The sequence below is a fragment of the Vanessa cardui genome, chromosome 29, assembly GCF_905220365.1.
Source record: "Vanessa cardui chromosome 29, ilVanCard2.1, whole genome shotgun sequence".
NCBI classification, from domain to species: Eukaryota; Metazoa; Arthropoda; class Insecta; order Lepidoptera; family Nymphalidae; genus Vanessa; species Vanessa cardui.
In genome coordinates, this window is record NC_061151.1 from 3078821 (window position 1) to 3093311 (window position 14491).

The window sequence follows — 14491 nt, forward strand, 5'->3', positions numbered from 1 at the left end:
TGACATGTAAACTCTTTTTTTCTGTTGGCTGTTTTGATGTTGTGCAGTTAATATTAACCTAATTTTTTTTTTAAATTGGACCAAGTTAATTCGTAGACCAATGGATTAAGACACGATAGTATTCGTCATACAGAATTATTTCACTTCTAGATCGGTTAAACCGAGTTTTGTTTCTTAATGCATTGCAAGCAATTGCGTTAGACCTAGACAGCATCTTTCGTAAGCACAACGCCAGTACACATTTTTCCGACGCCGAGTCAGAACGTACCTTTACATTTTCCTCATTTAATAAACCGGTGAGTTGACATTTTGTTTTTTTTTTTAATTTGTTCCAAATTTAATAGGCAATAACACAAAGGATAAATTAAAAAAAATACACATATGTATTTTAATTAATAAAATCGAAAGCGTAGGTAATTTTAAATTTGAAAAATTTATTTAATTTGAAAAAAAAAGAAAGTATTTTTAAATTACATTTACATTTTTAATTTATACGTTTTAAAAATGACATTTGACGTTTATAATTTTTTTTTAAATTAAAAATAAAACAGTTGAAGATTTCAATGATAATTTTCTTTCCCTGTTGTTCTTATAATGTATTCAGACAATAATTACGGATGCTGTCAGTAACTTATATTTATTGATCACGCTCTTTATAAGATTTGGTTTTTTAAAACATATACATACATTGTTATGTGTTGAATATTTTGACATGTAATATTTATTTATTAGATCTACGTTTAACAATTTGTGATCTACGATAATAAATTGGTATACTAACGTTTTAAATCATACAAAACAACTTTATATTATTATGTGTCAATTAAAACCTATTGTGTGCAGAAATGTGTTTACAAATTAAAAAAGGAACGTCGTATTTTGTAACAATTGTGAAAGATTAGTAACTAGTAATTGACTTATATATTTTTTGTTTCATCGTGTGTACCGCCATTTAATAAAAATATAGATTTTGGAAAGTGACTATTTTTGGGGACACTTTTTTTTATTTAAAGTTGCTTTTGTTATTATTAATATAATGTGTACTGTATATAACGTGTAACCCGCATTGGAACAGCGTTGTGGAATATGTTCCAAACCCTCTCCCTAATGGGAAAGGAGGCATTAGCACAGCAGTGGGAAATTTACAGGCTGTTACTTTTAACTTCTTTTAATGTGTACTTAAGTGTTCATTAATTTATTGTAAATTTTACATATAATTAAAAAGCAATTGATTTATTCATAATGGTGAGTTAAGAACAGAAAACTATAAATCATTTTAAACATTCAGCACATTGGCAAACTAATTTTGAATTGTGTGTAAATCTGTCAAACCAACTTTTAATCAAAACACGTCTCTAAACCGTTTTTTTTTTTTAAATTACAAGACAAGTTTACATTAATAAGTGTTTCTAATGTTATGTCAAATAGGTACACAAATTTGTCGTACTGACATACTTTCGTGAACCTCTTCAATTCGCCTGACAAACATTTCAGAAGCGATTGCCTATTTTGCAATTAACATCTTAATATTTTAGACGAGTGTATTTATAAACTTCTAGACTAACGAAAATGTTATAATAATTAAGAAATAAGATAACATAGAAATAGGTTGTTACACTTTCGCTTAAAAAGTGAAGTTTGAAGAATAACTACTAGGTTTCTTGCTGGTTCTTCTCGGTAGAATGTACTTTTCGAACCGGTAGTAGCTTTACGGTTAACTCAAGTGTATTATACTATACTAGCAACACGCCCCGGCTTCGCACGGGTGTAATGTTGATATTAAATATACTATAGACTTTAATTATTTAACTTCTAAAATTTTTTGTTCAGCGTTTCCTTACATTATACAAAAATCTTCTTCTCGAATCACTCTATCTATTAAAAAAAGCCGCATCAAAATCCGTTGTGTAGTTTAAGAGATTTAAGTATACCTAGGGACTGAGAAAGCGACTTTGTTTTATACTATGTAGTGATGATGATTTAAAAGTGCTTGTATGAGCATACTTGAATAAAGAATATTTTGATATTACCAAGTTAGATCTTTTGAAAGTTATTTAGAAGGAAAAAAGCAATAAAATATGTCACTGCTTTTTCAAAAATCGTATGAAATTGTGCCTATCACCTCGATCGTCTGATTGTACAGAAACCGCTAAGTACAAAGTTAATATTCTCCAAAATACGCTTTATCATCTGGTATAACTTTTAAATATATGTAGCGACTTCCTCGATTTTTCAAATTTTTCATAATCCCCTTGAGTTGTTCATAAGAGTCAATGTAAAGTATATTTATTTATTTATTTATACTTTATTGTACACCACATGATACACATTATAATATGTTACAAAAATTAGATAATATTGTAGAGTACAACGGGCGGTCTTATGGCTATGTAGCCATTTCTTCCAGACAACCCAATAAGGTTGTATGAAAGTTGGGTAGGTGGTGCTAAGTCGGTATTATACATATATTGCATACAAATATCTACATGTAAATACTTATACAATGTACATACAGATATATACATACATACACACACACATATACATATATATACATATCAATATTATAGACTAATAAATAATTATAACTAAACTAATAAATAAGCACAATATACATTGCGAACATTTTTTGCGAACAACCTCTATATAACGAATTTTTAAACTATCAAAATCAAAAAGTATAATACCTCTAATTAACGAATATTGTCAATCCATAACTTTCATATAAAGTTATAATCAAGATATGTACCTTTTACGGTTTTTACTGCATTTAATTTTGATTAAGAAAGAAAAATATTTTGTTATCTAGCTGATTGTCTTTTTAATAGAAAATACATATATATTTGTTATAATAAGATATGTACGTAATGTTGAGGTGAATAAAACTATTTTTTTGTCTATAACGAATTTTAGACCAACCTGACCTCAAACAAACCTCAGGTCAGCAAATTACTTGATATAACGAATATTTGCTTGTTCCCATCCGATTTGGTACATCGAGGTTGCACTGTATTGTTTAAGTAGTTATTTCAGTTATGTAATACAAAGACAAGGGCTTACTATTTAGTTATAATAAGCCTACTTCCTACTAATATTATTAATAAGTTTGTGCTGATGTATGTATGTTGTTACTCTTTCACAAAATAACTACTGAACGGATTTGGATGAAATTTAACAGTAATATAGGTTATATATCAAAATAACATATAGGCTACAATTTATAATGATTTTATGTTATTTAGTCATAATATAAAGATACATATAAATATTATTTAATGGAAGATGATGCCTTAAGGCCTATAAGCCCAGCAGTGGGAAATTTACAGGCTGTCACTTTTTTTTTAATTACAATTACTATATGACACAAGTAAGATTTATATAAGATACACAAATAAAGGACACGAAAAATCATTGTTTATAAGATTTTAAATTAATAAGGTTATTTTTATTATTACAGTTATTTAAAACGGATATCTATCACTACTATTTTTTTTTTTTAGTGGAGTGAAGTACTATTTTTATTTTTTAGTGGAGCTCGATATTTCGGCTTTATTTTGTCTTTTTCTCGTGAACAATCTAATCGATAATAACCCGCCATTTTAACGATAAACATCGCGTGTTCATTTGAAGGAACGATCGCATAGATATTTTCGCAACTTGCAATTGTTGCATGAATCACTTGACCGTACGTGGTCACCACTACGAAAATATTTCGTTATAGACATGTCATACTCTATTCATTTACTTTCAACTTAATTACATTAAAAAAAATACTAAATTATACTAAAGAGTCCAATCGTAGGCTGTATATTTTTTACCTTTTACTAAATATACTTAAAAAAAAAGTTAAATCAACGACAAATACTATTTCACATGTTAATATTCTTTAATATTGTGTGAAGATTAAAAAAAAAAACGCTAAGTTAAGAAGCGTAAGAAACGCTGTTTTCAGTTCAGGGTATTTTCTTTTCAGACCTTAGGGTAGTGTTTCATCTGTCAATCAATAAGTAACTAATACGTCATATATATGACGACCTCCGTGGTCGAGTAGTGTTTATACTGGTTCAATTCTCGGCCGAGTCGATAAAGAAAAAGTTCCTTAGATTTCTATGTTGTCTTGGGTCTGAGTGTGGTATCGTTACTTCTGATTTCCATAACACAAGTGCTTCAGCTACTTACATTGGGATCAGAGTAATGTATGTGATGTTGTACAATATTTACTATTTTACTAAATAAATAAATTTAAAGTTAAATACTTATTTCGATTGAACACTAATCCAATTAATTTCAATATTTACCAGTTCGATCCGGTTGCTTTAAATTATCTATTTCGAAAGTATAGATCTACATTACATAACATCAGGGTCCGACTAAGCTGAAAGGGCAGGGCTCTATAATAATTATGAGCAGGAAAATTATTGAGCGCTTTGACCTCAGAAATAGCGGGAATTTTAAAGATGATAGGGTCAACTGTTCAACCTTTATTACTCTTAGTATGTACATAATAAGTATTTTATAAGCCAGAGTAGATACGCGGGGAAAGGCAGGCTGGTTGGCAAACTAATGTCAAAATCTTAATTCAATTAGAAGTGTCAAAATAGCTTATTGATTTTGAAAAATCTACTTCCGGTGTGAAATTAACACCCGAGAAAAGCTGGCAAAAGAAATACAGCAGGTGCTTTTTCCAATCTCATAATTACATAGTATACAACAAAGTTGCTTACCGCTGTCTATTTCTATGTCAGCGTAGATCTTTAAAATTATACAACGGATTTTGATGCGGTTTTTGTAACATTTTATTAACACAGCTTCATTAAGCTAGCTAAATTGAAACAAGAAATAAATATATATCGTCATAGTAACGTCAAGATGATACCCCAGTTACACATATATATTCAGATATAGTACATATCATGACATTAAGAGTACGTGATGCGAATTGATTTCCTGTTAAAACAATAGATGTCGAGTTCAATTCGTCCTCAGTACAGTCAGAGTAAGAAAACCTTCGTCAGTTTTCAAATTAATTCCTTTATCAAGTCGTAAACTCTTAGTACCTTTTGAATCTAAACATCGAATTATGCGGTGCAATATGTCATTCTCGATCGGTAAAGCAGATTATCGCTCATACTGAGCACACGAAAATAGATCTTAAGGTGACGAACCTTTTCTTACCCCGACTGTTTTGTATATTAACTGTTATGCAATACAATATAAGTTACTATCGATCCGCCCTGGCTTCGCACGGGTGCAATACTGATACTAAATATACTACAGAATTTGTTCATTTACGACATCACATTAGAAACATATAAAATTATCCTTGTTTCAAAAAAACCACATCAAAATCCGTTGCATAATTTTAAGATCTAAGCATACATAGGAACTGATAGCGGTAAGCGACTCTGTTTTGTACTACGTAATGATGATAATGATAATGATTTGATGATAAATTTTTGATGCAAAAAGGACCATAAAATGAGAAAATCGAAGTAAGATAGACGCCAAATACACCTTAGAATAATTTATTTTAATTTGCTTATACACTAGTTATATAAAACTAACTACTACTAAACTAAAATAGTTAATATTTATATGCCTTTGTTTTGAATACAATACTATTACACTTAGCTACTTATACCATTCCAAATAACACGTTTATACTTCGTTGTCCAAAACGCAAAACCATAATGTTTATCATAGATAATTCTAACTCTCGATCAATCGTATCGCGTGAATTCAAGGTCAAATGTTGTTTTTTTGTATTTGTCCTCTTGCAGTTGGAATGATTTGTTCTAATTGTTTCATCAATTTTTGTTTATGATAATTGTTCACTAATATCATGACTTGAGCTAAATTTTCTTATCGCAAATTTGATTCCCAAAACGTATATTAATTAAAAACTAATTATAGATTATAATTAAACACGTGATATGTTTTACATTTCGTGTGAACCTTATTAATCTTATTATATGTTTTTATTTTTATTATTTATGTTTTTTATGAGACAACATTACATACATTACTCTTATCCCTATGTAAGTAGCTAAAGCACTTGTGTTATGGAAAATCAGAAGTAACGAAGGTACCACAAACACCCAGACCCGACACAACATAGAAAACTTATGGTAATCTACATAGACTCGGCCGGGAATCGAACCCGGGACCTCACAGTGGCGAACCCATAAAAACCGGTGTCCACACCACTCAACCACGGACGTCGTCAAATATTTTATTTTTATTTTATATATACTAGCGACCTTCCTCGGCCTTGCATGAGTACTTGTTATGTACCGTTATGTTATGACCAAATTACATAAAATGGTTATAAATTGTAACCTATATGTTATTCTGACGTATAACCTATATCCGTTCCATATTATTATTTTTACCCTACCCAATGTTAGAAAGCAAAATAATAATATATCTTTTTATAAAAAATACATTTGTAAAAAAGGCGTAGTATTCGATACAAGATTTTGTAGATGATAAAAAGGCGTGGAATTAATACCTGTTGACTTCCAGGCAGCATATATTAATTTAAATAATTGTATTAAGACTATAATTTTTTTAAATGTTGAAAAAGAGCAACTACTGAGTTTCTTGCCGGTTCTTCTCGATAGAATCTATTTTCCGAACCGGTGGTAGCTTCACTTAATTGTAAAATGACGATTCAAAAGTGCTTGTAAAAGCCCACTTGAATAAAGTTTATTTTGATTTTGATTCTTGATAGTTTTTTCTTGAAACAGTAACAAACATACGTACATGCTCACACACTTTTGCATTTATAATATTAGTAGGATTTTATCTGGGTGGTACTAAGTGATTTTTAAATACGAATTAAAATTATTTGATCGATCGAAGTTACTGTCGATTCTTCTCGTTTCTACATTCAAAACTCTTGTTAGATTACTATCAACATAATTATATATAATGACGATTAAAATGTTTTTGTGGAATTTTGATTAAATTAAATTTTGATTATGATTTTTTGTTTAATGTACAACAATATCTATTTAAAATACAAGTTATCAAAATTGTTATGTTAACTTAATTCTTAAATTAAATTGTGTAACGAATATACTAATTTTTTTTTATTCAGTTCACACGTTTCAGTACAACATTCACAGGCTCGCGATGCCCGTGCCTTTTTTTACATTTTACATTAAACATTTTGGCGTTTTATATCATATGTTACAACAACAACAACAGCCTATAAATTCCCACAGCTGGACTAAAGGCTACCTTTGAGGAGAAGGTTTGGAACATATTACGCCACGCTGTTCCAATGCGGGTTGGTGCAATACACATGTGGCAGAATTTCTGTGAAATTTGTCACATGCAGGTTTTCTCACGATGTTTTCCTTTAACGCTGAGCACGAGATGAATTATAAAGACAAATTAAGCACATGAATCAGCGGTGCTTGCCTGGTTCGAACCCGCAATCATCGGTTAAGATGCACGCGTTCTAACCATTGGGCCATCTCGACTCTTATTTTATAATAAACATCAGCAAAGCTTCCCTGGATTTCATTCTTGACGTCTTCTTGGGAGACGTGGCCCACACTGACATTTTTTTTATATATTTTAAAATAATATATACATAATCTATAATTAAATATTTTATTTATTATGTAAGTATCTATAGTATGTAGATGTATATATTTAGAATGTGTATGTATATTATATTATTATATATTTATGGAATATTCATTTATGTATCATATATATACATGTATATATTGTATCTATTTTTTATGTATTAAATAATTTGTACACCCTGCCTGGAAGAGATCGCTGTTTTAGCGATAAGGCCGCCTATTGTACATTTTTCTTTTCTTTGTTTTTGTTTTACTCCTATTATTTTTGTCTATATTGGTGTGCAATAAAGAGTATATAAAAAAATAATAAAAATAAGTATAGTATAGTATATAAGTATAGTATATAGTATAGTAGTAACAGTAAGGAATATACTCATTAATTATCGTTAAAAAAATAAAATTGAAAAAAAACAATTGAAACAAATGTTTAAAGGCTAACTTATTACCTGCATATATAATAAGTTATTTTGTTTACGACATTAACGAACGATATAGAGGGTGTACAATACATACATACAGAATTAATACGAGAACGCGATCTGATTTATAAATAAGTTACAGATTTGTTTTGATTTTTTATTATGTTTTGGACGTGGATTTCGTTCGTAGTTGTATTTGACAAATAAGTTATTTTTGTCGTCTATGTTACTCTTTATTACCTAGGGAAAGTCCCATCAATATCGGTCCAGCCGTTCCAGAGATTAGACGGAACAGGCAGACAAAAATGGCAAATAGTTCTATTTTGGTATATGTACCGTGTATACTTGTATATGCATTTACAAACGGACTTCAATTTTATTATATGTATAAATTCGTATTTTATAATTTTAACACGAATATTTATGTCTTAATGGTTGTAATACTTATTATCATGAAACAGAAATAGAACAAAAACTACTAAAAAAAAAAGATTGTTATCATAATAGTAATATTATTTAATAATTTTGTATCCGTGAGACTAACTCTGACGTAAAAATCTTCATTCTCAAATAAACATCGTTATAATCGAAAGGTCGTAAGTGATATGGTTACAAGAACAAAAATGGACAATTTACTTCAAATAATCATTGTTAAAATGGAAAGGTCGTAAGTGATATGGTTTCCAAAACGAAAATGAACTATTTACTTAAACAAACATCGTTAAAATCGAAATGTCGTAAGTGATATGGTTTCCAAAACAAAAATGAATTATTTACTCAATTAAACATCGTTAAAATCGAAAGGTCGTAAGTGATATGGTTTCCAAAAGAAATACGAACGATTTAAAAACGTTATAATTTTCGTTGAACCATCTTACATTGTGCTAAAAACTTATTGAACTGTGAAGTTGCCTCACTGTTCACGCACAGACTTACAAAACTGTTATTTGTAATTTTGCACTTGGTTTTGCACGCGGATGCGCTCGGATTATGTAACGAGTTAGCATAGAGGTGTCATTTAATTATGCGATGCTCAATAACTCGTGTATGTGAAATTGTTTAGCTTTCATAATCATTACATAGTATAAAACAAAGTCGCTTACCGCTGTCCAACTCTATGTATGCTTAGATCTTTAAAATTACGCAACGGATTTTGATGCAGTTTTTTTTTTAATAGAGTGATTCGAGGAGGTTTTTTGTATGTAAAGCACTGTTTATGGAAAATCAGAAGTAAAAACAAACACCCAGAACCAACATAGCCTAGAAAACTAATGAATTTTTTCTGCATCGATCCGGCCGGGATTCGAACCCGGGAATGGCGTACCCATGAAAACCGTTGTACACACTACTCGAACATGGAGGCAATAGAAAAGAATCGTAGAAAAGAAATTAGATATAATCATATAGTTTTTGTTTTTATTGTCGGACTCAGCTCAATAGCTGAAAAGTAATTCGTAACTATAGCTTATAGTAATTTAATTTTAAAAAATATTACCCATCTCTTAATAAATAACTACCAACCAAACCTAGGTAAATATGATATTAGACTGACACTTAATCTTCAGACCGCAAGCCAATTACTGAGTATATTAGTCCGTAGAATATCTAATGACTATGTGGTACCTATCTAGATAAATTTGTACAAAGTCCTACCCCCAATTAAATGTAATTTGGGCTACCCTAATTGCTAATTTGTTTCATTCAACACTTGTCTCTTGTGCCCCAGTGACACACATACATACGACATGGTCCAATGGCTAGGACGTCACAAGGTCACAGTTACAAATCTGGGGCATTTTAACTTTGGCATTACAAAATTAATTTCGTACTGCTAAAGTTAAAAATCGTTAGGTAACCTGCTGTTATAATCGCTGAAATACTTGGTTGGTTTTCAGTTTAAATGCGTCCTTAGCTGTGAAGGAAAATATCGCGAGAAACCTGCACATCTCAGATGAAAGATGAATGAATGATGAAACAATAATAATGAAAGATTAGAGATTATCATTGTTATACATCACCATCAGTAATCAAGTAAAAGATTTAGACTCAGTTCAATCGAAAAATAAATAATTTTATATTTGCTCAGTTCTAATTGTATGGTACCATCTTATTGGTTTTATTAATTATTACTTAACATAAGTAATTAATTTTCATCTATTATCATTGCTTAGGTTTAATTTATATTTTAAATATATATTATGCAATGTTACAGTGCGTGGTAAGACTACCTGAATAGTAGAACATTTGCCAAGTTAATTTTGTAATGTAATTTTTGTATATTTTGATCTGATATAGTATCTACTGTTGGTTGTCCTAGTGAAATAAAACAAAGCTCGCATTGTTTTGTAATAAACTCAAAAAAACTCTCCCCAAAAGGATAGATCTTTGTACAAAATCGGAATATTAACAGTCATAACTTTATAAGTGAATTATTTACAGATTCCAAGTGTTATGTGTATTGCTTAATTTTTATTTGCCTCTAGGAACTATACACATGAAAGTTTCTTGTAACGAAACTGACCTCTTGGTAATATTAGTGATGTTGAAGTAGTAGTAGTAGCCTGGATTTTGCGGACAGCATCAATTCTGACAGGACCATATTATACCGAGTTGGTGATAATAAGGTACCCATGTGTGTGTGTTAACACAGATACCATTCCCTCACTAATGACTGATGGTTATACGATGCAACCCAAAAAATTTTGGGAATTGGATGCCTTTAAATGCTTCCCAAGGTATAGACCTAGACTCAACCTAGGTCATATAAGCTAGTCATTAAACACTTTAACAGAAAAGGTCTTATTTAATTTAAACAATTGTTTTTTTTTTTATCAAGTCGTAAAAAAAGATTATATCACATTTGAAATGATATCGTTACAAAACATATTTACAAATGCGTTTATCTTGATTTGAAACAATGAAATTGTTGGCCTTGAACTTAATTGTAAGAGCGTGACGTCACAGCTACGTTGACGTCACGAGTGACGCGAATTGTTATTGGTTGTTTTATTATTAGCACGCTGATCTCGAGGTCCTGGGATCAAGTCCAAAGTTGGGCTATAAAGTTTGGAAGTCTGTTAGCTTCGGAAAGCAAGTAAAGCCGGTGGAACTATTCCAAGAGAAACAGAAGTCTACCTGCCTTTGCAAACATGCCTGCGCAATTATACGACCTCTGCTGATAGTCTTTAAAAGGATCTATACATCTATTAGGAATATTAGCTATGTATATATTAGGAATGTAGATTATAATAAAATAAATTAAACCAAAAAATTAAATTTGGACAGATTATTTTAGGTTAAGTCAACATTTATTAACATTTAACGAAATACTTTCAAGAAGTATTATTAGATAAGAGTATGTAGGGCTTAGTGGAATACTATTACCTAACCTAACCAAAAATAAATTCAGCTTAATCGTAACTGAGGATAAAATTTACTTTTATTTTAAAACTACTGAGCGGATTTTCATGCGGTTTTCACTAATAGACAGATAGACTCATAAGGAAGGTATAGGTGTATAATTTATTAAGGTTTTGTGTAAATAAGTTGAAATAGAATGACAATTGTAAATCATGTTGGAAAAGTTATAAAAAATATATGTAAAAATATTTGTATGTCCCTAACTTGAGATACGACAGTCATATCTTTTGTATGTTAACAGTATTCATGAATTAAACATAAAAAATAATTATTATGTCCGTGCAGTACTGGCTGCTCTTTTCGGTTGCGTGATGCGGCGTCGTCACGGTAACCTATCGTTAATTAAAGAATTAAAATATTAAAATGAAAATATTATTATACGTCACTACATAGTATAAAACAAAGTCGCTTTCTCTGTCCCTATGTCCCTTTGTATGCTTAAATCTTTAAAGCTACGCAACGGATTATGATGCAGTTTTTTTAATATATAGAGTGATTTAAGAGGACGGTTTTTGTATATAATACATGGACAATATAGTAGAATAATAGAAGAAGCGCTGATAACTTTAGAAGATGTGATGTCGTAAATAACAAATTCTGTCGCCCCGTAATTCTTGATACATAATACGGCTTAAATTCATACAAATAACAACGCTAGTATATATATAATATAATTTCTATTTCAAAATTGATAATATCAATAGTATTATACTTCGTACATTATTAACGATATAGATAAGTATTTATACGTGTACCGTTCACAATTTCATAATCTTCAAGTACTGTTTGTACTTCAAGAAATTGCACAAACTTTAGGGCCAAGGACGAATGTGTAAAAACGTTGGGTCCAATGTTGGTTTAACGAACAAACAAATCGTAAGCACTACACACACTGCAGGTCACAACCTATTGTATTGTTTGCAAATAAGCGGAACTGACATTTTTTATGTTTTTTTTCCGACTGTTCAACTCTGTTTCAATTCCAATAGGACAAAAGCCAAACAAACAAAATTTGACAGGAAATCGACGCTATTCCATTGATAGTTTGACTAATCATTACATAGTATATCACTACATAGTATAAAACAAATAACTACAGTATGTCATTATTCACCAAGCTTATAACTTTATGTTATAAGCTTTGTGCTACAAACCGTTCTAAAAACCGCTATGCACCTGCATTTAAAATTTTCGAAATTACCTACAGTCAGACTTCAGAGTACGAAAACCTTAGTCAGTTTTTAAATTAATTCCTTTATCAAGTCTTAAGCTCTTAGTACCTTTTGAATCTAAACATCAAATTATGCGACGCAATATGTCATTCTCGATCGGTAAAGCAGATTATCGCTCGTACTGAGCACACGAAAATAGATCTTAAGGTAACTTGCTTTCCTTACCCAGACTGTATAATCTATTGAAGTTAATTTATAGGATATGGATTCATGTTGTATTGCTTAATATCGCTTTGATAATAAGCTATTATTTCTTGTAAAAACTAAAGGATAAAAAAAGAAAGAGATATACATATACCATCGCGGATTTTTTTTAGATCTTTTTAAGGGTACAATTCTGTAGTACATTACTTTGATCTATCTCGTAGGGATCAGCCAGCGTTTATAATGTAAGCACAAATAAATGTTTTTAAATAAACAGCAAGTTACTTTATAGTATTACTAGTTATCGCACACATATTTACTCGTTTTAGGGTTTGTTTAAACTTGAAATTAAAGCGTCGTAAATAAATAAAAAAAATATTCTGTTCATTAGTTCATAGTCCATGAAAGAGTAACAGACAGTAATTTATTATCGCATTTCAATATTATGGGCAAAGGTCCACCATAATGTAAATTCAACAACAGCCTGTAAACTTCCTACTGCTGGGTTAAGGCTTACTTTTCTTTTTAGGAGATGATTAGGTACATATTTCACCACGCTGTTCCAATGTAGATTGGTGGAATACACTTGTGGCAGAATGGCTATGAAATTTGACATATGCAGATTACCTCACGATGTTTTCCTTCACCGTCGAGCACGAGATGAATTATAAATACAAATTAAGCACATGAATATTCAGTGGTGCTTGATTGGGTTTGAACCAGCATTCATCGGTTAAGATGCACGCGTTCTAACCACTGGGCCATCTCCTGTTAATTACTAGAAGCGTATTTCGCGGTTTCTTAATATTACACCATATAAATAATTACATAACGAAATAACGCAATACAGTACAATAAGTGTCATTTTTCCGTCAAAGAAATGACAGGTGACATTGTATATGACATGTCATCTCTGCGATTGCGCAAGCGAAAACCGGCTCATTTGACAATGTTTACAGTACGGGGAATTCCATTGTGAATGTACAATGGTGCTCGTTATAAGAAGCAAATTTATTTGTCATCTTAACATCCCAAATTAGGAGCAAAACCGATTTACGTCATCAATTGTATATTTTTGTAAACAATGTGTTCTTAAGTAGACTTTTTTTTATTTTAAGATTCAATTAAACTTCACAATGAAATGTTTTTGAAATTAAATACTACCACCGTTTCGGAAAGCCTGTAGCGAGAAGAAACGGCAAGAAACTCGCATAGTTGCTCTTTTCATATAAACAGATTTACAATGCTTTTCTTTACAGTAATTAGTGTCCTGGAATGGAACCCGAGCCTAACTCCAGGCGTTTTTTTTTCTATAAGATTTATTAATTCATTTAGTCTTAATAATTTTTTAAATTTTGTAAATGGTAAATTGGTTATACTTCCCGGTATATTACTATAATATGCGTATACCATTACCCAAAAACGTTTTCTGTACCGTATGCCAACGAAAACTACGGGTTACAAAGAGTTTTACATATGAATCTTATGTATTCAATTAAATATTGCAAAATTATTAATACTACTTATCTAACAAGATCCCCTTACACACGAGCGAAGTCGTTCGCAGAGGCTAGTATATAGCCTGGAATTAATACACGTTGACTTCCAGGAATATATTACACACATATATAAGTTTATTTAACTAACATAATTGTATTTTTAAATGTTGAAAAAG

At 30.5% G+C, this 14491-nt stretch overlaps 1 protein-coding gene across 1 annotated transcript in view; it reads left to right on the top strand.

Moving 5' to 3' along the window:
* Nucleotides 1–160: 160 nt before the first annotated feature.
* The window catches only part of LOC124542024 (fatty acyl-CoA reductase 1), a 32852-nt gene continuing 18521 nt past the window's right edge, over nt 161–14491 (top strand). Inside the window, exon 1 of the mRNA XM_047119981.1 lies at nt 161–296. The gene's annotated coding sequence lies outside the window, so the exon portion shown is untranslated. The remainder of the gene's footprint in view (nt 297–14491) is intronic.